The following is a 13,725-nucleotide window of genomic DNA, read 5'->3' as shown; positions in this document are numbered from 1 at the left end:
TTCTAGGAATCAGCGAACTGAAATGGACTGGAATGAGTGAATTTAACTCAGATGCCCATTATATCTACTACTGTGGGCAGGAATCCCTTAGAAGAAATGGAGTAGCCATCATGGTCAACAAAAGAGTCTGAAATGCAGTACTTGGAGGCAATCTCAAAAACGACAGAATGATCTCTGTTCATTCCCAAGGCAAACCATTCAATATCACAGTAATCCAAGTCTATGCCCCAACCAGTAACGCTGAAGAAGCTGAAGTTGAACGGTTCTATGAAGACCTACAAGACCTTCTAGAACTAACACCCAAAAAAGATGTCCTTTTCATTATAGGGGACTGGAATGCAAAAGTAGGAAGTCAAGAAACACCTGGAGTAACAGGCAAATTTGGCCTTGAAATACGGAATGAAGCAGGGCAAAGGCTAATAGAGTTTTGCCAAGAGAACGCACTGGTCATAGCAAACACCCTCTTCCAACAACACAAGAGAAGACTCTACACATGGACAGCACCAGATGGTCAACACCAAAATCAGATTGATTATATTCTTTGCAGCCAAAGATGGAGAAGCTATATGCAGTCAGCAAAAACACGACCAGGAGTTGACTGTGGCTCAAATCATGAGCTCCTTATTGCCAAATTCAGACTTAAATTGAAGAAAGTAGGGAAAACCACTAGACCGTTCAGGTATGACCTAAATCAAATCCCTTATGATTATACAGTGGAAGTGAGAAATAGATTTAATGGACTAGATCTGATAGATAGAGTGCCTGATGAACTATGGAATGAGGTTCGTGACATTGTACAGGAGACAGGGATCAAGACCATCCCCATGGAAAAGAAATGCAAAAAAGCAATATGGCTGTCTGGGGAGGCCTTACAAATAACTGTGAAAAGAAGAGAAGCGAAAAGCAAAGGAGAAAAGGAAGGATATAAGCATCTGAATGCAGAGTTCCAAAGAATAGCAAGAAGAGATAAGAAAGCCTTCCTCAGAGATCAGTGCAAAGAAATAGAGGAAAACAACAGAAGGGAAAGACTAGAGATCTCTTCAAGAAAATTAGAGATACCAAGGGAACATTTCATGCAAAGATGGGCTCGATAAAAGACAGAAATGGTATGGACCTAACAGAAGCAGAAGATATTAAGAAGAGGTGGCAAGAATACACAGAAGAACTGTACAAAAAAGATCTTCATGACCAAGATAATCACGATGGTATTATCACTCACCTAGAGCCAGACATCGTGGAGTGTGAAGTCAAATGGGCCTTAGAAAGCATTACTACAAACAAAGCTAGTGGAGGTGATGGAATTCCAGTTGAACTATTGCAAATCCTGAAAGATGATGCTGTGAAAGTGCTGCACTCAATATGCCAGCAAATTTGGAAAAGTCAGCAGTGGCCACAGGACTGGAAAAGGTCAGTTTTCATTCCAATCCCAAAGAAAGGCAATGCCAAAGAATGCTCAAACTACCACACAATTGCACTCATCTCACACGCTGGCAAAGTAATGCTCAAAATTCTCGAAGCCAGGTTTCAGCAATACATGAACTGTGAACTTCCAGGTGTTAAAGATGGTTTTAGAAAAGGCAGAGGAAACAGAGATCAAATTGCCAACATCCGCTGGATCATGGAAAAAGCAAGAGAGTTCCAGAAAAACATCTATTTCTGCTTTATTGACTATGCCAAAGCCTTTGACTGTGTGGATCACAATAAACTGTGGAAAATTCTGAAAGAGATGGGAATACCAGACCACCTGACCTGCCTCTTGAGAAACCTATATGCAGGTCAGGAAGCAACAGTTAGAACTGGACATGGAACAACAGACTGGTTCCAAATAGGAAAAGGAATACATCAAGGCTGTATATTGTCACCCTGCTTATTTAACTTATATGCAGAGTACATCATGAGAAACGCTGGGCTGGAAGAAGCGCAAGCTGGAATCAAGATTGCTGGGAGAAATATCAATAACCTCAGATATGCAGATGACACCACCCTTATGGCAGAAAGTGAAGAGGAACTAAAAAGCCTCTTGATGAAAGTGAAAGTGGAGAGTGAAAAAGTTGGCTTAAAGCTCAACATACAGAAAACGAAGATCATGACACCTGGTCCCATCAGTTCATGGGAAATAGATGGGGAAACAGTGGAAACAGTGTCAGACTTCATTTTGGGGGGCTCTAAAATCCTGCACATGGTGACTGCAGCCATGAAATTAAAAGACGCTTACTCCTTGGAAGGAAAGTTATGACCAACCTAGATAGCATATTCAAAAGCAGAGATATTACTTTGCCAACAAATGTCCATCTAATCAAGGCTATGGTTTTTCCAGTGGTCATGTATGGATGTGAGAGTTGGACTGTGAAGAAGGCTGAGCGCCAAAGAATTGATGCTTCTGAAATGTGGTGTTGGAGAAGACTCTTGAGAGTCCCTTGGACTGCAAGGAGATCCAACCAGTCCATTCTGAAGGAGATTAGCCCTGGGATTTCTTTGGAAGGAATGATGCTAAAGCTGAAACTCCAGTGCGTAGGCCACCTCATGCGAAGAGTTGACTCATTGGAAAAGACTCTGATGCTGGGAGGGATTGGGGGCAGGAGAAAAAGGGGACTACAGAGGATGAGATGGCTGGATGGCATCACCGACTCGATGGACGTGAGTTTGAATGAAGTCCGTGAGTTGGTAATGGACAGAGAGGCCTGGCGTGCTGCGATTCATGGGGTCGCAAAGAGTCGGACATGACTGAGGGACTGAACTGAACTGAACTGAACTGATTCTGTTATTTCCTTGATCATAACACTACCCATCACGGTTCTTACAAAAATTTATTTAATAAATGTTTTACCTTTCCCCACTAGTCGATAAGCACCTGAGAGCAAGTCCCTGTCAGCTTTTGCAGAGAGAGAGTGAACAGTGGTGAATTAATAATACCAGCTACCACCTAGTCATTGATGGCTTTCAAATGTATTTCTAGACTTTCTCTCTTGGTTCCAGATGTGTATTTCCAGCCGCATCCTAAACTGGTCCACTTTCTGTGGTCCATATCCTCCTAGGAAAACAATCTAGATGCCTGGGAGTCGCTTTCTGACTCCTCCTTCCCTCTTCCCCAATATGCACTCAATCAAGAAAGCTTATCTGTTATCCCTTCTACTCTCTGGCTACGCCAACTCTGCCTAGTAGAGGTGGTAGCCTCTCAACTGTTCGCATTGATTAACTGGCTTAATTCATTTCAATCTATTCTTGACATTGTACCCAGAGTTGTCTTTAGAAAAATGCAAAGCCAATTGTGTTGCTCCTCTTAAAATTCTTATGTGATCTACTCAAGATAGAATTCCTCTCTTTTATGATCTGGCCAAAGCTGACACTTCTCCTTTCACTTTCTGCCCCTTCTATCTCAATATTGTTCCTGGGGGCTTCCCTGGTGGTCTAGAGATTAAGAATCCACCTGCCAATGCAGGGGACATGGGTTCGATCCCTGGTGCGGGAAGATACCAAATGGCACGGGTCAACTAAGCCCGTGCACCGCAACTACTGGAGGCTGTGCACCCTAGAGCCCTGCTTGGCAGCAAGAGAAGCCACCACAGTGAGAAGACCGCGCACCACAACGAAGAGGAGCCCCTGCTCACCACAACGACATGTGCAGCAATGAAAGCCCATGTGCAGCAAGGAAGACTCAGCACAGCCAAAATAAGTACATAAAAATATTGTTCGTGATACTTATATTATCTTTCATGCCTATGTACCTTGGCATATGTAGTTTCCTCTGCCTAGAATGTGCTTTCTCCTATGTCAGCTTGGCCAGCTTAAGACAACTGAGCTCTGGGAAGCTTACCCTAACTTTCTTAAGCAGGTTTAGAGTAGTCTTCCTTCCATGATGGGAAGGAAGATAATGATAATGATAATAATGTATCACATATATACTATATACTAGTTTCTCTGCTACTAACCATTAGTCTATGTGGATTGTTATGTCCAATAAAGAAACTGGGAACTGAGGTAAAGAAAGGTTAACTGACTTGTCCAAGTCTTCACGCTTAATACATTTCCAGTGTCAGGATTCAAACTCAAACTCAAGTCTCATGGCTCCGAGGTCTATGCTCAGGTTCTTTATGCCATGCTGCTTTCTGTACCTCTGTTATTGCACATACACATTTTATCACTAAATACATTATTTGGTTTATTTCTGTCTGTCCTATGGGAGAGTAACCTAGAAGCAGGGCCCATGGCATTTTAAGTCTGAGTCCCAGTGTGGCAGACAGTCAAAAATGTTTGTTGAATGAATAAATATATCAGTGAAGGTATGGTGAGAAGTGAGAACACTCTGTGGCTTATTCACCTCCAAATATGGACAAAATTGCGACATAGGCAAGTTTCCCCTCCGTTTTTGTGTCAGTGCACTCATGTTTGCTTTCCACCCTTGGGAATGATGTGAAATTAGAGACAACAGGCGAAGGCAAGTGAGTCAGAGATTCCAGGGAAACTGTGCAGCCCAGTGGAGCAGAATTGCATGGGAATAAGATAAATAATATGAAATTCACATGAAGTCAAAATTCCCCTTAACATTTCCTCAAGAAGATGCTATGCCAGGACCCAAAGTCATCGCCTGTTAGAAACTTCAATAAGGCCAGTTTTTCCTCCAGAGTTCAAATGCATTACTGCTTCTTTATTGAACCTTGATAACACAGTGAATGCATCTGGGGGTCATATTCAGGTGTTCCAGGCAAGGGTACTTCTTTTTTTTTAATTTAAATTTATTTATTTTAATTGGAGGCTAATTACTTTACAATATTGTATTGGTTTTGCCATACATCAACATGAATCCGCCACAGGTGTACATGTGTTCCCCATCCTGAACCCCTCTCCCACCTCCCTCACTGTACCATCCCTCTGGGTCATCCCAGTGCACCAGCCCCGAGCATCCTGTATCCTGCATTGAACCTGGACTGGCGATTCATTTCTTATATGATATTTTACATGTTTCAATGCCATTCTCCCAAATCATCCCACCCTCTCCTCTCCCACAGAGTCCACAAGACTGTTCTATACATCTGTGTCTCTTTTGCTGTCTCGCATACAGGGCTGTCATTACCATCCTTCTAAATTCCATATATATACATTAGTATACTGTATTGGTGTTTTTCTTTCTGGCTTACTTCACTCTGTATAATAGGCTCCAGTTTCATCCACCTCATTAGAACTGATTCAAATGTATTCTTTTTAATGGCTGAGTAATGCTCCATTGTGTATATGTACCACTGCTTTCTTATCCATTGACATCTAGGTTGCTTCCTGGCTATTATAAACAGTGCTGTGATGAACATTGGGGTACACGTGTCTCTTTCAATTCTGGTTTCCTCAATGTGTATGCCCAGCAGTGGGATTGCTGGGTCATAAGGCAGTTCTATTTCCGGTTTTTTAAGGAATCTCCATACTGTTCTCCGTAGTGGCTGTAGTAGTTTGCATTCCCACCAACAGTGGAAGAGGGTTCCCTTTTCTCCACACCCTCTCCAGCATTTATTGCTTGTAGACCTTTGGATCACAGCCATTCTGACTGGCGTGAAATGGTACCTCATTGTGGTTTTGATTTGCATTTCTCTGATAATAAGTGATGTTGAGCATCTTTTCATGTGTTTGTTAGCCATCTGGATGTCTTCTTTGGAGAAATGTCTATTTAGTTCTTTGGCCCATTTTTTGATTGGGTCGTTTATTTTTCTGGAATTGAGCTGCAGGAGTTGCTTGTATATTTTTGAGATTAGTTGTTTGTCAGTTGCTTCATTTGCTATTATCTTCTCCCATTCTGAAGGCTGTCTTTTCACCTCGCTTATAGTTTCCTTTGTTGTGCAAAAGCTTTTAATTTTAATTAGGTCCCATTTGTTTATTTTTGCTTTTATTTCCAATATTCTGGGAGGTGGGTCATAGAGGATCCTGCTGTGATTTATGTCGGAGAGTGTTTTGCCTATGTTCTCCTCTAGGAGTTTTATAGTTTCTGGTCTTACATTTAGATCTTTAATCCATTTTGAGTTTATTTTTGTGTATGGTGTTAGAAAGTGTTCCAGTTTCATTCTTTTACAAGTGGTTGACCAGTTTTCCCAGCACCACTTGTTAGAGATTGTCTTTAATTCATTGTATATTCTAGGCAAGGGTACTTCTAATAAACATCCTGCATGGTAAGTTTTATCTGACCCTGCTTCCTAGAGAAGTTGGTACCATGAGTAGTCTGGGAGCACAGATGGTAAGATTGGGTTTTAGAGCTGGACCATTTATAGCCTGTTTGGTGGTAGGTAGAGTGCAGATACCCCCCAGCACAAGGTGGAAGTCCAGCTGTTAGAGCTCCATTAAGTCACATGAACCGGGGAAAAGTGTCAGGTTTTTGAGGTGTATGAGGCAAACAGTAAGTGTAAAGTCAACGAAACTGAATGGATATTGCTAAGCCCCACATCACTAAGAAAAGATAATAAAAGGCTGAAAGCAAAAAACAGGCAATAGAAAGTGAAGTATGAAAGCAAAGGGCCTCCCAGGTGTCACACAAAAAAGGCTCCCAGATCCTTCAGGATGGCAGAGAAAACTTAGGACCAGGTTTTAATCAGAAGAATAGACAAACTCCAAAGAAGGTTGAGCTCCCAGCTGTGGCAGGTATGCTATGCCTGGTTGGAAAAGAATACAGCCCTGAATTAGTTATTGTAAACAAACTCATTTCCTTTTACATGGCTTATCACATTAATAGATTTGGGAAGACAATGCAGACATATACATGCATAAAGTGTCTGTTCTTGTGCACTGAGTGGAGAAATATGGTGGATGTCATTCATTCAGTCAACAGTTAAGTTACACAGTGCCAGGCACTGGACTAATTAAGTGAGATACAAGACAAATTAGTCATGGTAGAAAGGAAATAAGAATAGAATCAAAAAATGCCATTTGGTGAATTGATTTCCATCTACAGGGAGGTTTTTAGTGGCATGCCACAAATCTCAGGCATTGTCCATACCTTATGTAATATTATTTATTAGTCATGATTTTGATAAACAATAATAGGAGACCTATTTGTCACATTTTATATTGGCACAAAACTAAGTAGGTTAGCAAGTACAAAGATGGCAGGATCAAGACACAACCAAGACTGGAAGCATCGAGCAGAAATGTTCAATATAGACAAATATAAATTTTATGTTAAGAATAAGTACAGGTTGGGGGTGACGCAGCTTGATACCAGCTCATGAGGAAGAAAGTTGGCTTTGAGAGCAACAAGAAAGTGGGCTCTGAGAAAAGAACTGGATTGTTTGGAGCACAGAATGTGATCCACAGAGCACCTGGAATACCGTATCCAGTTCTGGGCACCACATTTTAAAAACACTGATCTACTTAAGTTGGTTCAGTGGGCGGTAGTTAGGACATGAAAGGTCTGGAAATCATACTATATGAAGAGAGATTGACAGAACAGAAACCCAGAGAAGACTGAATGGAAACACAGTGGTTATCCTCAAATATGTGGAGGCATTTAGGTAGATAAAAAGAATGTCTTGTATTTTGTTCCAAACAACAGAAATAGAATTCCATTCTCCCTCAGACCTGTCCCATAGACAGGCTAGCATTGTCCGGAACAACTTATAAGGCAGAATGTAGGATTGGGAGATCGGGTTTGATCTCCTCTGCAGATTCCTGTGCTTCCTTGGTGGTGCTAGTGGTAAAGAATCTGCCTGCCAAAACAGGAGATGCAAGAAACATAGATTCCATCCTTGGGTTGGGAAGATATCCTGGAGAAGGAATGGCAACCTACTCCAGTATTCTTGCCTGGAAAATTCCATGGAAAGAGGAGGCTGGCACGCTACAGTCTATGGGATCGCAAACAGTCAGACACAACTGAGTGTGCACACACACACAAAGATTCTTTAGACTCTAACATTCTGTGTTCCCATCTGTCAAAAGTGAAAGTCACTCAGTCATGTCCGACTCTTTGTGACCATGGACTATAGAGTCCATGGAATTCTCCAGGCCAGAATACTGGAATGGGTAGCCTTTCCCTTCTCCAGGGGATCTTCCCAACACAGGGATCAAATCCAGGTCTCCCACATTGCAGGTGGATTCTTTACCAGCTGAGCCACAAGGGAAGCCCAAGAATACTGGAGTGGGTAGCCTACTCCATCTCCAGGGGATATTCCTGACCCAGGAATTGAACCAGGGTCTCCTGCATTGCATGTGGATTCTTTACCAACTGAGCTATCAGGAAAGCTCTTCAAGTGTACTGGAGTGGGTTGCCACGCCCTCCTCCAGGGGATCTTCCCATCCCAGGGATCGAACCCAGGTCTCCTGCATTGCAGGCAGATGCTTTACTGTCTGAGACACCAGGGAAGCCCCATCTGTCAAAATCTGCTCTCAAATACTTCATTCAGACTCAGGCATACATGATGGAAGACAGACTTGTAGCCTCCCCATTACCTCCTGGTTATCTGGACTTTAACAGAGTTAAAGACACATCAAAGGGTTAATTTGCTTGCTCGTGGTGAGGCCATTCTAGCTGAGGATTGCAGTGAGCACTAAAGGGTATGGAGCCCTTTCCATTGCCTAGAATTCGGTGGGACGGGACAGTGTTCCCCCAGGAAGCTCACAGCACTTCGCTTTCCTGGCACAAGGAAAAGTTCCGCAAGAATAATGTATTTGTTGTTAAATCTGCTCTTCCAGCAGAGCTGTCATTGCTTCCCAGGGAACATCTTTACATCACAGAAGCATCAGTCTCCTTTTCAAATGAATGAGTGAATGAACAAAAATGTCAATGCTTTCATTTCCTTTCATCAAAAGCCATGCTTACAGTAATAAAAGACAAACCAGGGTAACTGAGAATACATGAAAGCGGGAGGAAGTACCTAGTAAAGCTTACATTATAAAAGCTCCTTTGGCTGAAAGATTTGCCTGTCTGGATACGAAATTGGCATTTCAGAGCCATATAATTTATGTAAACGGTAGCCACAGAGATATTTTATCTTGGTCATGTGCATAATCTGAAAAGAAAAAGAAAAAAACTGGACATCGTCTGGGAGGACAACTTCCCGCTGGAGCTTTCTGGATGATTTATCAAGAGACTGTGCATGAGGTCACCTCTTTAGGTGGCAGACGCTTTGGAGATAATTATTATGACCACGACTGGAGACCCTCCCGAGTCTGGGCTCAGGACCCCTCCCCAGCCTCTCTGGGCCAGCTGCCTCCTCCGTAACCATGGCCGACAGCTGTCTGCACACAGTCCTGCAGTACCCAGCCCGACTGGGAGTTATTAGCCCATCTTGACGGGGCTCTTTCCCAAAAAGAGACTCACTGGCAGTGCGTTTCTGCAGAGACAAGCTGTGTGTGCTCCTGGTGCGCTGGTGTGTGGCTCCCCTAGAAGGTCGGGGAGCCCGGCCTGGGTTTAGAGTAGCACTCCAGAACAAATGTGTGGTTTTGGAGGATGTGAGGGTTGGAGGGTGTTTGTCTTTACTCAGTGTAATTACACACAGGAGTGAGGAAACAGCAGATGAAGTGAAGGGGTTGGTAAAGACGTAGAATAAATAAAAATGAACCCCAAACAGTGAGAAGGCCCAGAGTCAGCTGGGTCCCATTTCTTTGGTCTTGAGTCACATCAGGGAGGTTGTAGGCCCTCACAGGGGCCAGTTTTGTTAGTATAGTGCCTTGTGAACAAGCTGGAAAGCAAGACCACTATCAAGCAGAAGCCCAGCACTGGATCTGGATCTGAGGGAACGCTCTGGCAAAGGCTTGAAACTCACGGGGTCCACATCCACAGACACCAAGTATGGCTGTGGACAGACAGGAGTGGGGACCTGTTGCATAGGCCTGAAAGGTGGTAGCAAAACGACCCTGGGTATTTCTCTGTGACGAATTATTGTTTTTTTCCTTAAGAGAAGACTGGAAGTTTGCAGGCTGTTCTTGGCAATTCTGTAATCCTAGCAAAAGAGTTACCCAAACCATGGATCTGTTTGGAATTCAAGAGATCGTGCTTATCAATTCCTTATCTAGGTCTGACAACTCTGCTTCACTGTAAGGAAGGGCTTTCACAGTGCAGTTTCCACAGAGTATCTGAAAGCAGAGAAACAATAGGAGAGAAGAAAATAATTTGAGAATGACCTGAGACTATCAGAAGCTGATAAGATTCAAGAAACCTAAATCCCTAATGACACTGGGGGCAACTTGTAAATTCATTTAGTGACTCCAAAATGGTCTCTTTCTCAAACAAATTTTTGTTATTGTTGTTTTACATAAGCCTCTTCACAGTTAGCAACATTTTTCTAAAGTACACACTTTTAATTGGTAAAAGCAATCTCTTGCATCATGAGGAATGAGTCATTACAGGACCCAGACGTCCCCTCAGTTTCCTCCACAAACACATAGGTAAGAAAGTGGGTCACAAGAGCCTGTCATCCATGTCATAGTCTTTCTTGTATTTTTCATTCAACATTGTTTTGTACTTATAAGGAATTGTTACACTAATCATCTTTTTGCCAAATTGGCCACAATATAATCCACCTACCACTGACCAACTACAGAAGAAAAATTAAACAAACATTTTGCTGTTGTTATCCTTTTTTTCCTAGGGGTTGAGCTTCTGAAGCCAGGAGGTCACTTGGATTATGTATACAATTTTGGTAATTGCATTCCTAGATTCTACAAAATGCCACGGCACTCGCTGGAGTCCAAAATAGCTGTTGCAAACAATGACAATTACTGCCCAGACATTTTCAAACACAGCAGGTTACTGGCTGAGGCCGTGATGGAAACCCTAAAAAATATATAAATATTTTGAAATGCTCTGTAAATCAAATTGATGCCCCAGACACAGAGTGGATTGTCTTGGAGCAGCTGAAATCATTTGGAGGCTGAGAGGCTTTGTGGAAGGGTGTTGGAAAACTTTTGAGCTTGTTAATATTAAGCCCCAAAGTCATAATTAAATGATTTTTAAGTTTTCTTTCTCTCCAGGAACAGGGATCACAGTTCTGTCTGGTCACCTTCACCCTTTAAAGGCCTGTACTCTATTAAAAAAAAAAAAAAAAAGATTACAACTTAAATTTCCCCAGTGCTTCCATATGTTCAGATTCCCACATCCAATGGCTGCTATTGGATGGTGATTGGCACCTGTTTATGGAAGGGGGAGCTGAGGCCCCTGTCCAGTGGTGATCTGAGAGACCTTGAGGGTAGGCAGTTGGGGTCAGAGGGGAACAATGATGGCCCCAAGAAATCTTGCTTACACACTCTAACAGTTTCTGCTGCCCTGGGTCAGAATGGAGGAGTTGTGGTGCCTTCTGTTTGGAGTTGGGTGGGGCTAATTTTGTCAAGACTGATTTCCAGAGGGAAGCTTCCAAGTCTTGTCCAGTCCGGGTAAGGTAAGAAATCTGACACTAATATAGTCTCACAGCAGCAAGACAATCTGCCACAAGGCCCAGTCCCACCCCAGGATATGAAAAAGCCTGCTTCAAAAACTCCAATATGGCAGGCTGCCCTTGGGGAAGTAGGAGGTCAGAACTGAACCCAGTGCACAGCCTTAACGAGTATCTCTTCTTCTTTCAAGAGGAAGTCTGGACCTTGAGTGAGACTAAGGAGAGTTACTTTTCCTAATAAATGTGTGTCATGGACAGAATGTTTGTTTTCACCCAAAATATATACGTCAAAGCCCTAACCCTAGTATAATGATGTTCGGTAGTGGGGACTTTGAGAGGTAATTAGGTTTAGATGAGGTCATGAGGATGGGGCCTCCATGATATGATTAGTGTGTCATTGTAAGAAGAGAAGGAAACACTGGAGCTCTCTCTCTGCTAATGAGCACACAGATGAGAAGGTAGCTGTCCATAAGCCAAGCGCAGAGCCCTCAGCAGGAATGGAAGTGATCAGCACCTTGACCTTGGACTTCCCAGCCTCCAGACCTGTGAGAAATAAATATCTGTTATTTAAGCCACTCATTCTATGGTATTTCATTATAGTACCCCAGGCTAAGATAGTATACATGCCAGTATACTGGATTTCCTGGAAGTAAATCCCTACATTCAAGTAAGTCATTTCCTGTAAAAGCTGAAAACTATTGAAAAAAAAAAAACAAAAAAACAAATATCCACCTATATTCACTTCTTTAAAAAATGTTAGTTTCAGGTCCTGGGTTACAGAAAAAAACAAAACTTCCAAACCCCAGAAAGACATGAACCCTGTTCTCAAGGAACTTACAGGCCAGGAAGAGAGGTAGATATTTAAAAAAATGAGCTGAGTAATACATTTAAATTGTCCATGAGTATAATATTAATTTATCTCAGCATTTTCCTGTCTTTTTATTTTTTATGTGCCATGGACCATGTGTTATTTTCCACTTGGCAGTGAATAAATCTGTGAAAGAAGACTTTTATCATTATTCAGTGATCAGGAAGCTGGAGGGATCACAGTTAGTGCAGAGGACATTTTGACTCTTCACTTCCCCCAATGTCCCCTTGAAGGTGCTTCTAGCCCTTCTGAGGACCTGCCTCGTTGTGGGAACTAACTGCTGCTTGTCAGGCAGCCCTTACAGGTCATGGGCAGGACTCTCTCGGTTGCTTGTAGCATGAACCCAATTGCTACGGTCTGAATGTTTGTGCCCCCAAATTCATATGTTGAAATCCTAATCCCAAAGATGATGGTACTGGAGGGGACTGAGGCCTTTGGGAGGCACTTAGGTCATGAAGGTGGAGCCTCACGAATGAGATTAGTGCTTTTTAAAAAAAAGATTTTGGTTGTGCTGGGTCTTTGTTGCTGTATGGGCTTTTCTCTAGTTGTGGTGAGCAGGGGCTGCTCTCTAGTTACAGTGCCTGGGCTTCTCATTGTGATGGCTTCTTTTGTTGCAGAGCAGGGGATCTAGAGCAGGCAGGCTCAGGAGTTGTGGCACATGGGCTTAGTTGCCCCATGCCATGTGTGGGATCTTCCTGGACCAGGGACTGAACTCAAGTCCTGGTTTCTTAACCACTGGGCCATCAGGGAAGTCCAGGATTAGTGCTCTTAAAAAAGGAATCCCAGAGAGCTCCCTTGCTTCTTGCACACAACAAGAAGTTCTAACTATGAATCAAGAAGAGGGTTCTCACCAAAATGCAAAATGCTGACACCTTGATCTTGGACTTCCCAGTCTTCAGAACTCTGAGAAATAAATCTCTGTTGCTTATAAGCCACCCAGCCTATGGTGTGTTATTACAGCAACTTTAACAAGCAAAGATGCCAATGGAAAGGAAGTTCCTGATTCACATATATCAAATAAACAGGTAAGGCCAAGTCATAGGATTCCATTAATGGCTGTGAGGCCAAGCACAGCAGCTGCCAGCAGCAGAAGGAGTAGTGAAGCCATACCAGCTGCCTAATACTGGGATGATAGAGCACTTTTTGGGGGATGAAAAATATGTCCCTGTAGTTTCCTCCTTTGGAAAGCCCTAGACAAATCTGATTTCTCTCCAATTTGAAAGTCATCAAAATATTTAAAGACAGGTGTGAAGACTAAGAATTCTTCTCCATGCCAAGTATTCTACAGCCAAAGACCTCATTGCTTAATGTAAAGTCCCCTCATAAGGTGAGTTACCTGTTCATCTTCTAGTTTGTTCATGTTTGTCCCTCTTTGGTCCTCAGCACAATCTCCAGCAAGAGGGTTCAGTTCAGTTCAGTTCAGTTCAGCTCAGTCGTGTCCAACTCTTTGCAACCCCATGGATTGCAGCATGCCAGGCTTCCCTGTCCATCACCAACTCCTGGAGCTTGCTCAAACTC

This window comes from Bubalus kerabau, chromosome 18 (assembly GCF_029407905.1).
Source record: "Bubalus kerabau isolate K-KA32 ecotype Philippines breed swamp buffalo chromosome 18, PCC_UOA_SB_1v2, whole genome shotgun sequence".
NCBI lineage: Eukaryota > Metazoa > Chordata > Mammalia > Artiodactyla > Bovidae > Bubalus > Bubalus kerabau.
This window is presented reverse-complemented; position numbering follows the sequence as displayed.